This window comes from Miniopterus schreibersii (assembly GCF_964146895.1).
Source record: "Miniopterus schreibersii genome assembly, chromosome: X".
Taxonomy (NCBI): domain Eukaryota; kingdom Metazoa; phylum Chordata; class Mammalia; order Chiroptera; family Miniopteridae; genus Miniopterus; species Miniopterus schreibersii.
In genome coordinates this window covers 67,608,796-67,613,739 of record NC_138104.1, presented here as the reverse complement: position 1 = coordinate 67,613,739, position 4,944 = coordinate 67,608,796, and the positions used below count along the sequence as shown (strand labels likewise).

The 4,944-nt window shown below is 42.8% G+C and overlaps 1 pseudogene across 1 annotated transcript; it reads left to right on the top strand.

The window, feature by feature from the left end:
* The first annotated feature begins 277 nt into the window (after positions 1-277).
* LOC308551002 (PWWP domain-containing DNA repair factor 3B pseudogene) lies at positions 278-2,570 on the top strand (annotated as a pseudogene). Its single transcript has one exon. The product of its transcript is annotated as a PWWP domain-containing DNA repair factor 3B pseudogene (transcript).
* Positions 2,571-4,944: the final 2,374 nt, after the last annotated feature.

Below are 4,944 nucleotides of genomic sequence, written 5' to 3'. Positions count from 1 at the left end.
CCCAGAAAAGAAACACTGAAGCATTCCCCTAGGATGAGCCCCGAGGAGCACAAAAGGTCCAGGATGTCCACTAATACAAATGAGATCCCAAACATGATGCCCACCTCCCCACACAGGTGCTCTTTATTATGCAGTAGCAACAAACAGGGCACGAAGTTGGGTTCAGAGGGCTGTAAAACTCTTCTGGTATCTTCCGTATATTTCCCCCCAAATAGTTGCCTTCTATCCCGCCCCCCCCCACTTCAGTCTGTTATACACAGTTTATATTTATCTCCTATCAATTCTCAATGACCAACTTCTTCTGCTTCCACAAAAGGAACTCTTTCTGATATTCTTCTTCCTTTCCTTTTCCATATTCCAGTATGCTCCAGTATAGTCTGCCAAAACACAGGTTCCAGAATTTCTGGGAGATTCAGGTGGAGAAGACCCTCTGTCATCCTAGGCAGAAAGCTGTGGTGAAGAACATTGTCTTAGGGGAGACCTGCTGTAGCCATGGGTATAACAGCCAGACCCCTCAACCTCTGTTAATCACCTCACAACACCCAAGCCCAATCACAATGGACTCCGAGTATGTCTTATGCGATTGGAAAGGCCACTTTTGGCCAGCAAGGGTTTTGTCCAGATCTGGAACCTCACCAAAAAATAAGAGGAAAAAGACATGTTCTCTACAAGTTCAAATACTCTCAGTAGGTAAAAAAATTAAAGTGAAAAGCAGAGATGTAAAGGTCCTCAATGAGTCTCAAATTGAATCCATTGCCTCCTCGATAGTGGCCCAGTCCAAGGCCAGCATCCCACCAGGAGAGGGAGTGGCCTACAGAAGCGCTCTGACTTTGGCACTGGAGATTCTGAAAGAGAGAGCAAACTTGGGTCTTGCAAGACCATCAGATGATCCAGAGACCCTTACGATGTCTCAAAAGGGACCACAAAAGCGATCTCGTAAAAAATATCGGAAGCCCAAAGGGACCTCACCGAGAAGTCTCAGGAAAAGTAAAAACCCCAAATCACTGTTGGTACATTCAGAGGGTGAGGACGTTCCCCATGGTGACAAATCCCAGGTGCACACACCCCTCGCTCCTGTTCCAAGGGAAAGGCGAGCAAAGCACTCAAGGAGCTGCAGCATGTGCTCAAACTTCCCATCACTTTCAGAAGATGACTGTGCGAAAGAGGGCCAGGAAAAGACAGACACCTCAAGAGTTAGTTCCTGGCATTGCACAGTCAAGGAGGACGTTACAGGTGCTAAAGATGGTGGCGTCCTTCCATCTCTGCCACCCGGTTTCATCGTCACTGTGCTCAAAGCTCAGAAAAGAGAGGCACCACGCCGCAGCTGCCCGAAGACCCTGGCTGTCTCCTCTGAGTGCTCTACCTTCCCCAGGAACGTTGAGGACCCTGGAGAGGGTGCCTGGAAGCCAGACTCGGAAGGTGTGGCAGCATCCTCCAGTGCCCCTAACCCGAGGCTGCGTTATTCACTCCGTTTGGCAGGCAAAGTAAGGAAGCAGTGGGGACCGGTGTTTAAGAAAGGACAGAAAAAATGTCCACCTTTAGTTGACTCAGAGGCTATTCACCTCACCACCGCTGTTAAGAAGGACGTCACCAAGGATGTGGGACAACCAACAAGCATGGCTTTCCCACAGGAGCCGTGTCCCATTGAAAGAGGAATGATGGTCTGGTTTAAATTTCAAAATCACCCATTTTGGCCAGCAGTGGTCAAGAGTGTCAGCCACACAGAGCAGACTGCAAGGGTGCTTTTGATTGAGGCAGACATGCACCATGACAAGAGTGGCATTCGAGTGCCTCTTCGGAGATTAAAGCACCTGGAATGTAAAGAGAAAGAGAAACTACTGAAGAGAGCCAGGAAAATGTATGAGCAGAGTGTGAACTGGTGCTTCTCCCTGATTTCCCACTACAGAGAAGGGCTCAGTCGTGGGTCTTTTGTGGGCTCTTTCCTGGACTACTATGCTGCTGACATCAGCTACCCAATTAGGAAAGCCATCCAAGACGGGGAACTGGACATTGCCTTCCCAAAGGTGAACTACGCCGACCTGGAAGATTCTGAGGAAGAGAGCTCCCCGGGCGGGAAGGGGCCCTGCAAGAAAATTCTCCCTGACCGGATGAAGGCCGCTCGGGACCGAGACAACCAGAAGCTCGTGGACTTCATCGTGAAAAGGAAGGGGGCCGACCCCCATCTTCTGGACATCGTCAAAGGCAGGAAACAGTCCAGGTGGCTGGCATCATTTCTGAATTCAAGCAGGTATGTGATCTGCATTGAAACATACCTGGAGGATGAAGATCAGTTGGATGTTGTGGTAAGGCATTTACAGGAGATCTACAAGCACATAGACAAGAACAGGCTGACTCTGACGAGGGACGACAAAGTGAGTTTTGTTCTGGAAGTCCTTCTGCCAGAAGCCATCATTTGTTCAATTGCTGCACTTGATGGGTTAGATTACAAGAAGGCAGAAGAAAAGTACCTGCAAGGGCCACCTGTGCATTACCGGGAAAAAGAACTATTTGATAAAAATATCTTAAAGAAAATTAAAAAGAGACCGGCAATCAGGAGCAAGGCTAAATAACCCTCCCCCTGCACCCACACCTCAGCAGAGAGACCTCTCATTTGTACCATTAATAAGAAACCCTGACTGCACGAAAGGCGTGATCCCTCCATTCTCAGTGGTGCATAAAGACATTCTGGAAACTCGGTAATGTGCTGAATTTGTTTTGGATCCATCTCTGGCATTTGTGGGTGGAGCGGTCATCATCACTTCTCATTCCCAACTCTTCACAAACTAACTTGTTAAAATATTGCCAACGGTTATACTTCTCTCTGCTTGCTCAGATGTGTAACTGCCCAGACATTTTCATAAAGTTGTTTTTGACTGTATATGGTTCATATTTTAATATAAGACACAAGCTCTTGCATTACATGAAAGACCCCTGGTAACAGGTATTTAGCAACAATCATTTTTAAAATCTGATGTGTATTTTACAGAAACATCACATGGGCTGCTCTTTGTTTTTGTGATACATTCATATAAACGACTGAATTCCTTCCTAAGATAATTCCTGAGAAATAACTAGAATTTATATATATAAAGACAGGAAACAGAAAACACATTGCTCGTAAATCAAAATCCTTATTTCTAGTTGGAATCATGGGTTAATTCTTTAAGTATCTCGTGAGATCTAGGTAAGTAGTTATCTAGAGAAAACTGGATTAGATTAGAATATGTAGTTGAAGTTCAAAGCTGAAATATTAGATTTTCTAAAGTATAAATACTGAGTTTTGTTTTTTAATGTGTTAGTATGATGTACCTAGTGGAACCTAGGAAATGAATTAACTATAAATGTCTAAAAATAACTAGAGTAACTAGTTGAAAGTAGGATTCTAGAAATCAGTTCTCAATACTAAATTTTTATTTATTTTTTGAATAATGAATTAGTACTATAGGTAAATTATAGTATCTAGGCAAGTAGTTCCCCTAAAGATAACTTGAATTACAAGTAGAAGCCAGGAAGTGGAAACATACTCTTCTCAAATATAATTTTTTCTTTTCTAATTAATTAGTTATTTTTACACAGCTATGTATTTCTAGATAACTAGCTAAATAGAAATTACTAGATATAAGTAGAATAAATAAAGACTAGAAGCTAAAAATTGTGCTTTTCTCAACTCTAAATTTTTATTTCTTGTTGAAATAAGAGATTAATACTATATTTGATTAATGTTGCCTAGGTAAATTGTTACTGTGGGAAAACTATAAATAACTAGAATAACCTCTTGATGTCAGGAAATGTCAGAATAAGAGTTTCTTCCATAATCCACACTTCCACACAGAATATCGATTTTGACCATCACTCACAGACAAGGCTCTTTGTGAGAGTTCAGAAGTCTAGCAGAGAAGTTTCTGCAGTGTTGGAGCAAAAAATCTGAGAATAAACAGATTGAAGAGGGTAAGGAAAAACAAGTTTACTTTACCTGTATCACTACTCTCCTAAGGTATCACAGCTCAGTACCTAGACAAACTCTCTCAGCCCATGATTTTTTCCACAGGGGAATGTGAGAACATGTGAGTGATCACACCCAGCTTCCATAGCTGTGTAAGATGCTACCCAAGATGCCCACTTCTTTTCTTAATTTATTTTTAAATTCCAGTTGACATTCAATATTATTTTATATTAGTTTCAGGTGTACAGCATAGTGGTCAAACAATTATATAATATACTAAATAATCTCTCCAATTATTCTAGTACCCACCTGGCACCATACGTAGTTATCACAATATTATTGACTATATTTCCTATGCTGTACTTTACATCCATGTGACTATTTTGTAACTACTAATTTTTACTTCTTTCTTATCCCACACAGAATAGTGAGGTAATCTGCATCGGTAAGGGAGAGGCTGTGAGAACAACAATCAGGGCTTAGAACCCAAGAACGTAACACTACTAATTCCTTAATGGCTCATTCTACTAACCACTTAATGGAATCCATAAAGAAGCACACCCGTGAAATATTGGGGACACCTCCTCTGCAGACCCCCCAATTGGTGCACAGGCATCCTCAATGCCCCACATACCTCACCTCCCCCAAGGGCCAGCTTCTGGAGTGCACTTCTATGGACAGCAAGTGAAAACCTTTGCAGACAGCTACTTAGCACACACAGAAAGCTGGCCTAACTCTGGTGGGATTGGAGAAAGGATCACAAACTTGAGCATTTCAGGGCATCACCCTAGGGAAAACAAAGGGGAGACTCAGAACTCTGTTTTGCATGATTGGGAGAAGGGATCAAGCAGAAACATCCATAGAAATGGTCTGAGAAAGCCTCAGAATCCTCTGGTCTGGCTAGTGAAGGTGTTTTTCTCCCAAAGCCAGTCAGTAAAGATTGGAAGAGGTGACTGCTTCTTCAAACACAAAGACAGAAACACAAAACTTCAAAGAACACG